The sequence below is a fragment of the Jaculus jaculus genome, chromosome 9 (genome assembly GCF_020740685.1).
Source record: "Jaculus jaculus isolate mJacJac1 chromosome 9, mJacJac1.mat.Y.cur, whole genome shotgun sequence".
Taxonomy (NCBI): Eukaryota; Metazoa; Chordata; class Mammalia; order Rodentia; family Dipodidae; genus Jaculus; species Jaculus jaculus.
Window position 1 is genome coordinate 98667848 of NC_059110.1, and position 16023 is coordinate 98683870.

At 47.8% G+C, this 16023-nt stretch overlaps 2 non-coding genes across 2 annotated transcripts; both read left to right on the top strand.

The window, feature by feature from the left end:
• The first annotated feature begins 5772 nt into the window (after nt 1-5772).
• On the top strand, nt 5773-5936 carry LOC123463908. Its single transcript, XR_006639275.1, has one exon. It is a non-coding gene; the product is annotated as a U1 spliceosomal RNA (small nuclear RNA).
• A 6350-nt stretch (nt 5937-12286) lies between these two features.
• LOC123463909 lies at nt 12287-12450 on the top strand. The gene has a single exon (XR_006639276.1). It is a non-coding gene; the product is annotated as a U1 spliceosomal RNA (small nuclear RNA).
• The last annotated feature ends 3573 nt before the right edge of the window (nt 12451-16023 follow it).

Here is a 16023-nt window from a genome sequence, read left to right on the forward strand (position 1 = left end):
AAAAAGCAAAAACAAAACGAAACAGAAAAAGAACAAATATAATAAAAACGTGTAGCTGTCACAAGGGATTATGTTTGTTCAAGGAGCTTGCTTGTAAAACCTGTTGGCCTTGATTCAATTCCCCACTGCCCACCTAGGCTGGACGTCAGAGTAGTGCTGCATGCATCCATACACACACACACACAAATAAAGTTTATCTGGGCGTGGTGGCGCACGCATTTATTTAATCCCACCACTCGGGACGCAGAAGAAGGAAGATCACCGTGCCTTTGAGGGAGACCACCCTGAGACTAAGTAGTGAATTCCAGGTTAGCCTGGAGTAGAGTGAAAACCCTACCCGAAAAAAACCAACATCAGTAAAGTTTAGCTGGGAGTGCGGGCGCACACCTTTAATCCCAGCACTTGGGAGGCAGAGCAAGGAGGCTCATGGAGAGATCAAGGCCACCCTGAGGCTAACAAAACAAAACAAAACAAAACAAAACAAAACAAAAAAAACAAAACAAAAACGGGGGCTGGAGGGATGGCTGAGTGACTATGGCACTTGCCTGCAAAGCCAAAGGATCCAGGTTCATGAGTTCCCCAGGAAACACATAAGCCGGATAAAGAAGGTGAGACATGTGTATGGAGGTCCTGACATGCCCGTCTCGCTGTCTTTCTCTCAACATCAGTAAATGAATAAGCGGCTGGAGAGATGGCTCAGCGGTTAAGGCGCTTACCTGCCAAGCGAAAGGACCTTGGTTCGATTCTGCAGGACCCACGTAAGCCAGATGCACAAGGTGGCACGTGCCTTTGGAGTCTGTTTGCAGCGGCTGGAGGCCTGGCACGCCCATTCTTCCTCTGCCTCTCAAATAAATAAAAATAAAATATTGAAAATAAATAAATGATGTAAACGAATTAGTAATAAATAAATAAATAAATACTTAAAAACAAAAAGTTTAGCCCGACATGGTGGCTGATGCCTTTAGTCCCAGCACCTGGGAGGCAGAGGTAGCTGGATTGGCATCAGTTTGAGGTCACTGAGACTACAGAGTGAATCCCAGGTCAGCCTGGGCTAGAGTGAGACGCTACCTTGAAAAAGGAAATTTAAAAAATTTATTCTTTTACAGTTGAGGAGGGAGGGGTATGACCCAGTGGACCAACAGTTGCCCAGCATACTTAGGCGCTGGGTTCAATCACAATGCATTACTAATTTTTTCTTACTATAACTTTTCTTTTAAGAGACAACTTCAAAAATATTCAATAACCCATGCTAGTTCCCTCCTTCCCGTCCCCCACTATCCCCATTGATATTCCACTGTCCAGCATATTCCTTCCTACTCTCAATCAGTCTTTCTTTTACTTAATTATTTTATTGGTTTTTTTTGGTTTTGTTTCTGTTTCTCGAGGTTAGGGTCTCACTCTACCCCAGGCTGACCTGGAATTCACTATATATTCTCATGGCGGCCTTGAACTCTGAGCGATCCTCCTACCTCTGCATCCCCAGTGATGGGATTAAAGGCGTGCGCCACCAGCCCTGGCACACATTCCCTCTCTCTCCCTCCCTCTCTCTCTCTCTCTCTCTCTCTATTTTAAATTGTTCATTTTTACTTATTTACTTATTTGACAGAGAAATCGGAAGAGAGAGAGAGAGAGAGAGAGAGAGAGAGACAGAGAGAGAGAGAGACAGAGAGAGAGAGAGAGAGAGAGAGAGAGAAAGAAAGAAAGAAAGAGAGAGAGAAAGAAAGAAAGAAAGAAAGAAAGAAAGAAAGAAAGAAAGAAAGAAAGAAAGAAAAGGTGGGCCAGGGCCTCCAGCCACTGCAAACGAACTCCAGGGCATGCACACCCTCGTGCATCTGGCTAACGTGGGTCATGGGGAATCCAACCTGGCTCCTTTGGCTCTGCAGGCAAACGCCTTAACCACCAAGCCGTTTCCCCGGCCTGGATCATACATTGTTTCCAGCACTCCTTCCTGCAATGGACCCTGAGCCTTGGAAGGAAGGTGTGGTAGAGATATTTCAGTGCTGAGCCCTTCCTCCGTCACGTCTTCTCAACACCATGGTGGCTTCTGAGTCATCCCAAGGCCCCTGCCATGTGAAAAGAGAAGCTTCTCTAACCAAGAGTGAGAGTAGCATTAATATACGGGGATGAACATTAAGGGCGGTGCTTATTATCGGCAGTTTGGTGAACATAGTATATACGTTTAGCCAGACGGCAGCAGGCGTTAGACCCCTAGGGCTCCTGACTACCTCTGTTGTAGGTTTTCAGTATCAGGGATGTATTCCCTCGCGTGGAGTGATCCTCCAGTCCAATTAGAGGGCGGTTGGTTTCCCCCACAACAGACATGCCACTATTGCACCCCATTGGCTCATCTGGCCTGACTGGCCAAATGTAAAGCTTACACTGTCAGTAGAGTATCTCCACTGGTGATTTCTCTTTCTCCTGTTGAATGGCATGCAGCGTACCTTTCTCCAACTTTCTGTCAGCTGGTCTCCACGGAGGAGGTTTTCAGCTCAGCTCCAGTATGATTTCTCAGTGACCGTACAACCCAAGTATGTGGAGTCTTCAGCAATGGGGTCTTACTGTCTATTCCCGGGGGCGGGGGGGGGGGGAACCAAGAGCCTCGGCAGCGGCCTGTAGTGTTTTGGGGGCATCGGAGACCTCCCTGGCCAACAACTCCCTGGAAGGTATCCCATCCCTGGCACTGAAAATTTCCTAGTAACGTTGTCCAGAGCAGTCGGTTGCCATGTGACGGGTATATATATCCTCTTAGATTTTGGTGAGCCCCCCCCCTCCAGCCGTCCTTTACTCAGTCTCTTCCCACTGACCTCACTTAGGCCTTGTCACCCCCATTAATCTGTTCTCCTACGTACCCGCATATACAATACCATCCTATTAAGAACCCTTCCGTCCTTTTCTGTTCCTTCAGTATCTCCTTTCTAGCTTACTGGCCTCTGTTCCTGAGTTTTATTCTAACTCACATAGAATCCAATCATTTGTAGCTAGGATCCACATAGGAGAGAGAACATGTGACATTTGGCTTTCTGGGCCTGGGTTACCTCACTAAGTATAATCCTTTCCAGATCCATCATTTTCATGCAAGTTTCATAATTTCATTTTTCTTTACCACTGAGTAGAACTCCAGCGTATAAATGTGCCACATATTCATTATCCATTCACCAGTTGAGGGACATGTAGGCTGGTTCCATTTCCTAGCTATTGTGACCAGAGCGGCAATAAACATGGTCGAGCAAGTATCTATCTGTAAGGTACCGGGACGAGTCCTTAGGATATGCGCCTAGGAGGAGTATAGCTGGGTCGAATGGCAGATCTACTTTTAACTGTCTCAGGAACCTCCACACTGCTTTCCACAATAGCTGGGCCAGATGGCATTCACACCAACAGTGTAGAAGGGTTCCTTTTTCCCATAACCCTCTCCAGCATTGATGGTCCTTTGTTTTTTTTTTTTTTTTCATGATGGCATCCATACTGACAGGAGTGAGATAGAATCTCATTATAGTATTAATTGGCATTTCCCTGAAGGCTAGGGATGTAGAAAGAAAAATTAAGTGTTTATATGCCTTCTGTGTTTCTTCTTTTGAGAACTTTCTATTCAGTTCCATAGCCCATTTTTGAATTGAGTTGTTTGATTTCTTATTTTGTAGTTTTTTGAGTTTTTTGTATAATTTGGACATTACTCCACTGTGAGATGTATAGCTGGCAGAGATTGTTGCTCCCCCCCCCCATTCTGTAGGCTGCCTCCGGTGCTCTCTTCACATTGTCCTTTACCGCACAAAAGCATTGTAATTTCATGAGGTCCCAACGTTTGATCCATGGTTGTTAATTCCCGAGCTGTTGGCGTTACATTCAAAAAGGCTTTGCCAAGACCCTTACGTTGTAAGGTTTCCCCTACTTTTTCTTTTCTTTGTTTTTTTTAAAGTATTTTATTTATTTCTTTATTTTATTTACTTAGAGAGAGAGGGAGGGAGGGAGGGAGGGAGGGAGGGAGGGAGGGAGGGAGGGAGAGAATGGGTAAGGCTGAGCCTCCAGCCACTAGGAATGAACTCCAGACGCATATTCCACCTTGTACATATGGCTTATGTGAGTCCTGGGGAATTGAACCCAGGTCGTTAGGCTTTGCATGCAGACACCTTAAGTGCTAAGATATCTGGCCATTCCCGCCCCCCCCCCCCCCCCACCGTACTGTTTCCCCTAGCAGTTTTAGAGTTTTTGTTCTGATATTAAGGTCGTCGATCCATTTGGACTTAATTCTCGCACATGGAGAGAGATAAGGATCTATTTTTATCCTTCCAGGGATACATATCCACTTTTCCCAGCACCCTTTGCTGAAGAAGCTGTCTTTTCGCCAGTGAGTATTTCTGGCATTTTTTTGTAGAAGATCAGGTGGCTGTGGGTACCTGGGCTTCCATCTGGGTCCTCTATTCGGTTCCATCGATCTACATGTTTGTTTCTGTTCCAGTACCGTGCTGCTTTCATTACTACGGCTGTGTACCATAGGTTAAAATCAGGTGTGATACGCCGGCTGTGGTGGCGCGTGCCTGCCTTAAATCCCAGCACTTGTGTGGTCAGAGGGAGGAGGATGGCCGTGAGTTCGAGGCCACCCTTGGTCTCACTCTATCCCAGTCTGGCCTGGAATTCACTATGTAGTCTCAGGGTGGCCTGAAGTCACAGTAATCCTCCTCCCTCTGCCTCCCGAGTGCTGGGATTTACATAATCATTTCGTTTTATTTCTGTTTGGTATTGGTTTTCAAAGTAGGGTCTCAGTTTAGCCCACGCTGACCTGGGATTCAGTATATAGTCTCAAATTGGCCTCAAACACAAGAGTAATCCTCCCTCTTCTGCCTCCCAAGTGCTGCCACCACACACCCCGCTACAGTTCACTTTTGAAAACTGGGCCATCCACTTATTTATTTTAGAAAGAAAGAGAGAGAGAGAGAGGGAGAGAGGGGGAGGGAGAGAGAGAGAGAGAAAGAGACAGACAGACAGACAGACAGACAGACAGACGTGACAGACAGGGAACGGGCATTCCAGGGACTCTAGCCACTGCACACAAATTCCAGACTGATGTGCCACCTTGTGCGTCTATCTGGCTTACATGGGTCCTGGGGAATCGAACCCGGATCCTTTGCCTTGCAGACAAGCACCTTAACCGCTAAGGCATGTCTCCAGCCTCTTCTACTTGTTTTTGCAAAAAGCATATTTCTCAGTGTCTTAAGTAAGTTTTGATACTGTGTTGGACCGTATTCGTAGCTATTCTGTGGGCAGATTGGACATGCCTGCCTGCAGGGGCAGATCATTGTTAGATTGCCAAACTCATAGTCATTAAAAGGTCGTTCGTGTGTGTTGGCTAGGGGAGCTCCTGACGCGGAAGTAGGCGGGCCTTGTGCTAGTTGAGAGGGCCAGGCTTGCCAGGAAGTAGCATGGAAGATGTCCCTTGAGTCACTGAGCACTAAGAGCCCTTGGAAGCCTGAGCAGAAAGCAGTGAGTGCAAGGGCAGAGCAGCTCAGCTGTGTGCTGTGTGCTGTGTGAGCCGCTGGGCCTGTGCGTGACGTCACGTCGTATGTAAATGACAGGTTCAGTGCAGTGCATTTTGGGAATGCCTTCCCTGGAAGCTGTCTTAGGATCCCTTGAGCAGCAGTAAGAGATCGTGTGAAAGTATGGTGTAGCTTTGGTGCGAGCATACCGATGAAGGCAAAGTAGCGGGGGTTTGTGAGTGACCGTAATGTGTTAGGGAAGTGTATCTCGCGGGGTAGGGGCCGGCATGGGCGGCAACTCATACTTACCTGGCAGGGGAGATACCATGATCACGAAGGTGGTTTTCCCAGGGCGAGGCTTATCCATTGCACTCCGGATGTGCTGACCCCTGCGATTTCCCCAAATGCGGGAAACTCGACTGCATAATTTGTGGTAGTGGGGGACTGCGTTCGCGCTCTCCCCTGGTATTTCGGTTCTGAATGGAAGCAAGCGTTTGTGTCCGAACTCCTCCCGCCCCGCGCGTCGCGTGCGCGTGCGTAGTGTGAGTGCGCGTTCCCGGAGTGCTTGCCCGGCCGCTCTACACTGCCAGGGTCCTCAAGCAGGCCAGCCGACTTTTACACCCCCCACCTCTGTGCCCAATCCCCCTGTGGTCCTCCTACCTACGAGTTCAAGACCACTTCGCTGCAGCCCTGGGGAAGCAGAGGCACGACGATCGCCTTTAGGGAGTTCCAGCCGACCCTGAGACTACATAATGAATTTCCGCCCAGGCTGGCCTACAACAAAACCCCTCCCGCGGGGAACGGGGGTGGGGGAGAGCGGGGACAAAACAAAAACAGCAGCAGCAGCACCACCACCACCACCACCAACAACAACAACAACATTATTATACTGGTTGCATACCTCTTAATTCCAGTACTCAGGAGGCAGATATGTAAGACCATCCTGATGCTTGCCACAACGTGAATTCTAGATCAGCCTGGGCTATTTCCAATACTACCTAGAAAAAGCAAAAACAAAACGAAACAGAAAAAGAACAAATATAATAAAAACGTGTAGCTGTCACAAGGGATTATGTTTGTTCAAGGAGCTTGCTTGTAAAACCTGTTGGCCTTGATTCAATTCCCCACTGCCCACCTAGGCTGGACGTCAGAGTAGTGCTGCATGCATCCATACACACACACACACAAATAAAGATTATCTGGGCGTGGTGGCGCACGCATTTATTTAATCCCACCACTCGGGACGCAGAAGAAGGAAGATCACCGTGCCTTTGAGGGAGACCACCCTGAGACTAAGTAGTGAATTCCAGGTTAGCCTGGAGTAGAGTGAAAACCCTACCCGAAAAAAACCAACATCAGTAAAGTTTAGCTGGGAGTGCGGGCGCACACCTTTAATCCCAGCACTTGGGAGGCAGAGCAAGGAGGCTCATGGAGAGATCAAGGCCACCCTGAGGCTAACAAAACAAAACAAAACAAAACAAAACAAAACAAAACAAAACAAAACAAAAAAAACAAAACAAAAACGGGGGCTGGAGGGATGGCTGAGTGACTATGGCACTTGCCTGCAAAGCCAAAGGATCCAGGTTCATGAGTTCCCCAGGAAACACATAAGCCGGATAAAGAAGGTGAGACATGTGTATGGAGGTCCTGACATGCCCGTCTCGCTGTCTTTCTCTCAACATCAGTAAATGAATAAGCGGCTGGAGAGATGGCTCAGCGGTTAAGGCGCTTACCTGCCAAGCGAAAGGACCTTGGTTCGATTCTGCAGGACCCACGTAAGCCAGATGCACAAGGTGGCACGTGCCTTTGGAGTCTGTTTGCAGCGGCTGGAGGCCTGGCACGCCCATTCTTCCTCTGCCTCTCAAATAAATAAAAATAAAATATTGAAAATAAATAAATGATGTAAACGAATTAGTAATAAATAAATAAATAAATACTTAAAAACAAAAAGTTTAGCCCGACATGGTGGCTGATGCCTTTAGTCCCAGCACCTGGGAGGCAGAGGTAGCTGGATTGGCATCAGTTTGAGGTCACTGAGACTACAGAGTGAATCCCAGGTCAGCCTGGGCTAGAGTGAGACGCTACCTTGAAAAAGGAAATTTAAAAAATTTATTCTTTTACAGTTGAGGAGGGAGGGGTATGACCCAGTGGACCAACAGTTGCCCAGCATACTTAGGCGCTGGGTTCAATCACAATGCATTACTAATTTTTTCTTACTATAACTTTTCTTTTAAGAGACAACTTCAAAAATATTCAATAACCCATGCTAGTTCCCTCCTTCCCGTCCCCCACTATCCCCATTGATATTCCACTGTCCAGCATATTCCTTCCTACTCTCAATCAGTCTTTCTTTTACTTAATTATTTTATTGGTTTTTTTTTGGTTTTGTTTCTGTTTCTCGAGGTTAGGGTCTCACTCTACCCCAGGCTGACCTGGAATTCACTATATATTCTCATGGCGGCCTTGAACTCTGAGCGATCCTCCTACCTCTGCATCCCCAGTGATGGGATTAAAGGCGTGCGCCACCAGCCCTGGCACACATTCCCTCTCTCTCCCTCCCTCTCTCTCTCTCTCTCTCTCTCTATTTTAAATTGTTCATTTTTACTTATTTACTTATTTGACAGAGAAATCGGAAGAGAGAGAGAGAGAGAGAGAGAGAGAGACAGAGAGAGAGAGAGACAGAGAGAGAGAGAGAGAGAGAGAGAGAAAGAAAGAAAGAAAGAGAGAAAGAAAGAGAGGAGAGAGAGAAAGAAAGAAAGAAAGAAAGAAAGAGAGAAAGAAAGAAAGAGAGAAAGAGAGAAAGAAAGAAAAGGTGGGCCAGGGCCTCCAGCCACTGCAAACGAACTCCAGGGCATGCACACCCCTCGTGCATCTGGCTAACGTGGGTCATGGGGAATCCAACCTGGCTCCTTTGGCTCTGCAGGCAAACGCCTTAACCACCAAGCCGTTTCCCCCGGCCCGGATCATACATTGTTTCCAGCACTCCTTCCTGCAATGGACCCTGAGCCTTGGAAGGAAGGTGTGGTAGAGATATTTCAGTGCTGAGCCCTTCCTCCGTCACGTCTTCTCAACACCATGGTGGCTTCTGAGTCATCCCAAGGCCCCTGCCATGTGAAAAGAGAAGCTTCTCTAACCAAGAGTGAGAGTAGCATTAATATACGGGGATGAACATTAAGGGCGGTGCTTATTATCGGCAGTTTGGTGAACATAGTATATACGTTTAGCCAGACGGCAGCAGGCGTTAGACCCCTAGGGCTCCTGACTACCTCTGTTGTAGGTTTTCAGTATCAGGGATGTATTCCCTCGCGTGGAGTGATCCTCCAGTCCAATTAGAGGGCGGTTGGTTTCCCCCACAACAGACATGCCACTATTGCACCCATTGGCTCATCTGGCCTGACTGGCCAAATGTAAAGCTTACACTGTCAGTAGAGTATCTCCACTGGTGATTTCTCTTTCTCCTGTTGAATGGCATGCAGCGTACCTTTCTCCAACTTTCTGTCAGCTGGTCTCCACGGAGGAGGTTTTCAGCTCAGCTCCAGTATGATTTCTCAGTGACCGTACAACCCAAGTATGTGGAGTCTTCAGCAATGGGGTCTTACTGTCTATTCCCGGGGGCGGGGGGGGGGGGAACCAAGAGCCTCGGCAGCGGCCTGTAGTGTTTTGGGGGCATCGGAGACCTCCCTGGCCAACAACTCCCTGGAAGGTATCCCATCCCTGGCACTGAAAATTTCCTAGTAACGTTGTCCAGAGCAGTCGGTTGCCATGTGACGGGTATATATATCCTCTTAGATTTTGGTGAGCCCCCCCCCCTCCAGCCGTCCTTTACTCAGTCTCTTCCCACTGACCTCACTTAGGCCTTGTCACCCCCATTAATCTGTTCTCCTACGTACCCGCATATACAATACCATCCTATTAAGAACCCTTCCGTCCTTTTCTGTTCCTTCAGTATCTCCTTTCTAGCTTACTGGCCTCTGTTCCTGAGTTTTATTCTAACTCACATAGAATCCAATCATTTGTAGCTAGGATCCACATAGGAGAGAGAACATGTGACATTTGGCTTTCTGGGCCTGGGTTACCTCACTAAGTATAATCCTTTCCAGATCCATCATTTTCATGCAAGTTTCATAATTTCATTTTTCTTTACCACTGAGTAGAACTCCAGCGTATAAATGTGCCACATATTCATTATCCATTCACCAGTTGAGGGACATGTAGGCTGGTTCCATTTCCTAGCTATTGTGACCAGAGCGGCAATAAACATGGTCGAGCAAGTATCTATCTGTAAGGTACCGGGACGAGTCCTTAGGATATGCGCCTAGGAGGAGTATAGCTGGGTCGAATGGCAGATCTACTTTTAACTGTCTCAGGAACCTCCACACTGCTTTCCACAATAGCTGGGCCAGATGGCATTCACACCAACAGTGTAGAAGGGTTCCTTTTTCCCATAACCCTCTCCAGCATTGATGGTCCTTTGTTTTTTTTTTTTTTTTAATGATGGCATCCATACTGACAGGAGTGAGATAGAATCTCATTATAGTATTAATTGGCATTTCCCTGAAGGCTAGGGATGTAGAAAGAAAAATTAAGTGTTTATATGCCTTCTGTGTTTCTTCTTTTGAGAACTTTCTATTCAGTTCCATAGCCCATTTTTGAATTGAGTTGTTTGATTTCTTATTTTGTAGTTTTTTTGAGTTTTTTGTATAATTTGGACATTACTCCACTGTGAGATGTATAGCTGGCAGAGATTGTTGCTCCCCCCCCCCATTCTGTAGGCTGCCTCCGGTGCTCTCTTCACATTGTCCTTTACCGCACAAAAGCATTGTAATTTCATGAGGTCCCAACGTTTGATCCATGGTTGTTAATTCCCGAGCTGTTGGCGTTACATTCAAAAAGGCTTTGCCAAGACCCTTACGTTGTAAGGTTTCCCCTACTTTTTCTTTTCTTTGTTTTTTTTTAAAGTATTTTATTTATTTCTTTATTTTATTTACTTAGAGAGAGAGGGAGGGAGGGAGGGAGGGAGGGAGGGAGGGAGGGAGGGAGGGAGAGAATGGGTAAGGCTGAGCCTCCAGCCACTAGGAATGAACTCCAGACGCATATTCCACCTTGTACATATGGCTTATGTGAGTCCTGGGGAATTGAACCCAGGTCGTTAGGCTTTGCATGCAGACACCTTAAGTGCTAAGATATCTGGCCATTCCCCGCCCCCCCCCCCCCCCACCGTACTGTTTCCCCTAGCAGTTTTAGAGTTTTTGGTCTGATATTAAGGTCGTCGATCCATTTGGACTTAATTCTCGCACATGGAGAGAGATAAGGATCTATTTTTATCCTTCCAGGGATACATATCCACTTTTCCCAGCACCCTTTGCTGAAGAAGCTGTCTTTTCGCCAGTGAGTATTTCTGGCATTTTTTTGTAGAAGATCAGGTGGCTGTGGGTACCTGGGCTTCCATCTGGGTCCTCTATTCGGTTCCATCGATCTACATGTTTGTTTCTGTTCCAGTACCGTGCTGCTTTCATTACTACGGCTGTGTACCATAGGTTAAAATCAGGTGTGATACGCCGGCTGTGGTGGCGCGTGTCTGCCTTAAATCCCAGCACTTGTGTGGTCAGAGGGAGGAGGATGGCCGTGAGTTCGAGGCCACCCTTGGTCTCACTCTATCCCAGTCTGGCCTGGAATTCACTATGTAGTCTCAGGGTGGCCTGAAGTCACAGTAATCCTCCTCCCTCTGCCTCCCGAGTGCTGGGATTTACATAATCATTTCGTTTTATTTCTGTTTGGTATTGGTTTTCAAAGTAGGGTCTCAGTTTAGCCCACGCTGACCTGGGATTCAGTATATAGTCTCAAATTGGCCTCAAACACAAGAGTAATCCTCCCTCTTCTGCCTCCCAAGTGCTGCCACCACACACCCCGCTACAGTTCACTTTTGAAAACTGGGCCATCCACTTATTTATTTTAGAAAGAAAGAGAGAGAGAGAGAGGGAGAGAGGGGGAGGGAGAGAGAGAGAGAGAAAGAGACAGACAGACAGACAGACAGACAGACAGACGTGACAGACAGGGAACGGGCATTCCAGGGACTCTAGCCACTGCACACAAATTCCAGACTGATGTGCCACCTTGTGCGTCTATCTGGCTTACATGGGTCCTGGGGAATCGAACCCGGATCCTTTGCCTTGCAGACAAGCACCTTAACCGCTAAGGCATGTCTCCAGCCTCTTCTACTTGTTTTTGCAAAAAGCATATTTCTCAGTGTCTTAAGTAAGTTTTGATACTGTGTTGGACCGTATTCGTAGCTATTCTGTGGGCAGATTGGACATGCCTGCCTGCAGGGGCAGATCATTGTTAGATTGCCAAACTCATAGTCATTAAAAGGTCGTTCGTGTGTGTTGGCTAGGGGAGCTCCTGACGCGGAAGTAGGCGGGCCTTGTGCTAGTTGAGAGGGCCAGGCTTGCCAGGAAGTAGCATGGAAGATGTCCCTTGAGTCACTGAGCACTAAGAGCCCTTGGAAGCCTGAGCAGAAAGCAGTGAGTGCAAGGGCAGAGCAGCTCAGCTGTGTGCTGTGTGCTGTGTGAGCCGCTGGGCCTGTGCGTGACGTCACGTCGTATGTAAATGACAGGTTCAGTGCAGTGCATTTTGGGAATGCCTTCCCTGGAAGCTGTCTTAGGATCCCTTGAGCAGCAGTAAGAGATCGTGTGAAAGTATGGTGTAGCTTTGGTGCGAGCATACCGATGAAGGCAAAGTAGCGGGGGTTTGTGAGTGACCGTAATGTGTTAGGGAAGTGTATCTCGCGGGGTAGGGGCCGGCATGGGCGGCAACTCATACTTACCTGGCAGGGGAGATACCATGATCACGAAGGTGGTTTTCCCAGGGCGAGGCTTATCCATTGCACTCCGGATGTGCTGACCCCTGCGATTTCCCCAAATGCGGGAAACTCGACTGCATAATTTGTGGTAGTGGGGGACTGCGTTCGCGCTCTCCCCTGGTATTTCGGTTCTGAATGGAAGCAAGCGTTTGTGTCCGAGCTCCTCCCGCCCCGCGCGTCGCGTGCGCGTGCGTAGTGTGAGTGCGCGTTCCCGGAGTGCTTGCCCGGCCGCTCTACACTGCCAGGGTCCTCAAGCAGGCCAGCCGACTTTTACACCCCCACCTCTGTGCCCAATCCCCCTGTGGTCCTCCTACCTACGAGTTCAAGACCACTTCGCTGCAGCCCTGGGGAAGCAGAGGCACGACGATCGCCTTTAGGGAGTTCCAGCCGACCCTGAGACTACATAATGAATTTCCGCCCAGGCTGGCCTACAACAAAACCCCTCCCGCGGGGAACGGGGGTGGGGGAGAGCGGGGACAAAACAAAAACAGCAGCAGCAGCACCACCACCACCACCACCAACAACAACAACAACATTATTATACTGGTTGCATACCTCTTAATTCCAGTACTCAGGAGGCAGATATGTAAGACCATCCTGATGCTTGCCACAACGTGAATTCTAGATCAGCCTGGGCTATTTCCAATACTACCTAGAAAAAGCAAAAACAAAACGAAACAGAAAAAGAACAAATATAATAAAAACGTGTAGCTGTCACAAGGGATTATGTTTGTTCAAGGAGCTTGCTTGTAAAACCTGTTGGCCTTGATTCAATTCCCCACTGCCCACCTAGGCTGGACGTCAGAGTAGTGCTGCATGCATCCATACACACACACACACAAATAAAGATTATCTGGGCGTGGTGGCGCACGCATTTATTTAATCCCACCACTCGGGACGCAGAAGAAGGAAGATCACCGTGCCTTTGAGGGAGACCACCCTGAGACTAAGTAGTGAATTCCAGGTTAGCCTGGAGTAGAGTGAAAACCCTACCCGAAAAAAAACCAACATCAGTAAAGTTTAGCTGGGAGTGCGGGCGCACACCTTTAATCCCAGCACTTGGGAGGCAGAGCAAGGAGGCTCATGGAGAGATCAAGGCCACCCTGAGGCTAACAAAACAAAACAAAACAAAACAAAACAAAACAAAACAAAACAAAAAAAACAAAACAAAAACGGGGGCTGGAGGGATGGCTGAGTGACTATGGCACTTGCCTGCAAAGCCAAAGGATCCAGGTTCATGAGTTCCCCAGGAAACACATAAGCCGGATAAAGAAGGTGAGACATGTGTATGGAGGTCCTGACATGCCCGTCTCGCTGTCTTTCTCTCAACATCAGTAAATGAATAAGCGGCTGGAGAGATGGCTCAGCGGTTAAGGCGCTTACCTGCCAAGCGAAAGGACCTTGGTTCGATTCTGCAGGACCCACGTAAGCCAGATGCACAAGGTGGCACGTGCCTTTGGAGTCTGTTTGCAGCGGCTGGAGGCCTGGCACGCCCATTCTTCCTCTGCCTCTCAAATAAATAAAAATAAAATATTGAAAATAAATAAATGATGTAAACGAATTAGTAATAAATAAATAAATAAATACTTAAAAACAAAAAGTTTAGCCCGACATGGTGGCTGATGCCTTTAGTCCCAGCACCTGGGAGGCAGAGGTAGCTGGATTGGCATCAGTTTGAGGTCACTGAGACTACAGAGTGAATCCCAGGTCAGCCTGGGCTAGAGTGAGACGCTACCTTGAAAAAGGAAATTTAAAAAATTTATTCTTTTACAGTTGAGGAGGGAGGGGTATGACCCAGTGGACCAACAGTTGCCCAGCATACTTAGGCGCTGGGTTCAATCACAATGCATTACTAATTTTTTCTTACTATAACTTTTCTTTTAAGAGACAACTTCAAAAATATTCAATAACCCATGCTAGTTCCCTCCTTCCCGTCCCCCACTATCCCCATTGATATTCCACTGTCCAGCATATTCCTTCCTACTCTCAATCAGTCTTTCTTTTACTTAATTATTTTATTGGTTTTTTTTGGTTTTGTTTCTGTTTCTCGAGGTTAGGGTCTCACTCTACCCCAGGCTGACCTGGAATTCACTATATATTCTCATGGCGGCCTTGAACTCTGAGCGATCCTCCTACCTCTGCATCCCCAGTGATGGGATTAAAGGCGTGCGCCACCAGCCCTGGCACACATTCCCTCTCTCTCCCTCCCTCTCTCTCTCTCTCTCTCTCTCTATTTTAAATTGTTCATTTTTACTTATTTACTTATTTGACAGAGAAATCGGAAGAGAGAGAGAGAGAGAGAGAGAGAGAGACAGAGAGAGAGAGAGACAGAGAGAGAGAGAGAGAGAGAGAGAGAAAGAAAGAAAGAAAGAAAGAAAGAAAGAAAGAAAGAAAGAAAGAAAAGGTGGGCCAGGGCCTCCAGCCACTGCAAACGAACTCCAGGGCATGCACACCCTCGTGCATCTGGCTAACGTGGGTCATGGGGAATCCAACCTGGCTCCTTTGGCTCTGCAGGCAAACGCCTTAACCACCAAGCCGTTTCCCCGGCCCGGATCATACATTGTTTCCAGCACTCCTTCCTGCAATGGACCCTGAGCCTTGGAAGGAAGGTGTGGTAGAGATATTTCAGTGCTGAGCCCTTCCTCCGTCACGTCTTCTCAACACCATGGTGGCTTCTGAGTCATCCCAAGGCCCCTGCCATGTGAAAAGAGAAGCTTCTCTAACCAAGAGTGAGAGTAGCATTAATATACGGGGATGAACATTAAGGGCGGTGCTTATTATCGGCAGTTTGGTGAACATAGTATATACGTTTAGCCAGACGGCAGCAGGCGTTAGACCCCTAGGGCTCCTGACTACCTCTGTTGTAGGTTTTCAGTATCAGGGATGTATTCCCTCGCGTGGAGTGATCCTCCAGTCCAATTAGAGGGCGGTTGGTTTCCCCCACAACAGACATGCCACTATTGCACCCATTGGCTCATCTGGCCTGACTGGCCAAATGTAAAGCTTACACTGTCAGTAGAGTATCTCCACTGGTGATTTCTCTTTCTCCTGTTGAATGGCATGCAGCGTACCTTTCTCCAACTTTCTGTCAGCTGGTCTCCACGGAGGAGGTTTTCAGCTCAGCTCCAGTATGATTTCTCAGTGACCGTACAACCCAAGTATGTGGAGTCTTCAGCAATGGGGTCTTACTGTCTATTCCCGGGGGCGGGGGGGGGGGGAACCAAGAGCCTCGGCAGCGGCCTGTAGTGTTTTGGGGGCATCGGAGACCTCCCTGGCCAACAACTCCCTGGAAGGTATCCCATCCCTGGCACTGAAAATTTCCTAGTAACGTTGTCCAGAGCAGTCGGTTGCCATGTGACGGGTATATATATCCTCTTAGATTTTGGTGAGCCCCCCCCCCTCCAGCCGTCCTTTACTCAGTCTCTTCCCACTGACCTCACTTAGGCCTTGTCACCCCCATTAATCTGTTCTCCTACGTACCCGCATATACAATACCATCCTATTAAGAACCCTTCCGTCCTTTTCTGTTCCTTCAGTATCTCCTTTCTAGCTTACTGGCCTCTGTTCCTGAGTTTTATTCTAACTCACATAGAATCCAATCATTTGTAGCTAGGATCCACATAGGAGAGAGAACATGTGACATTTGGCTTTCTGGGCCTGGGTTACCTCACTAAGTATAATCCTTTCCAGATC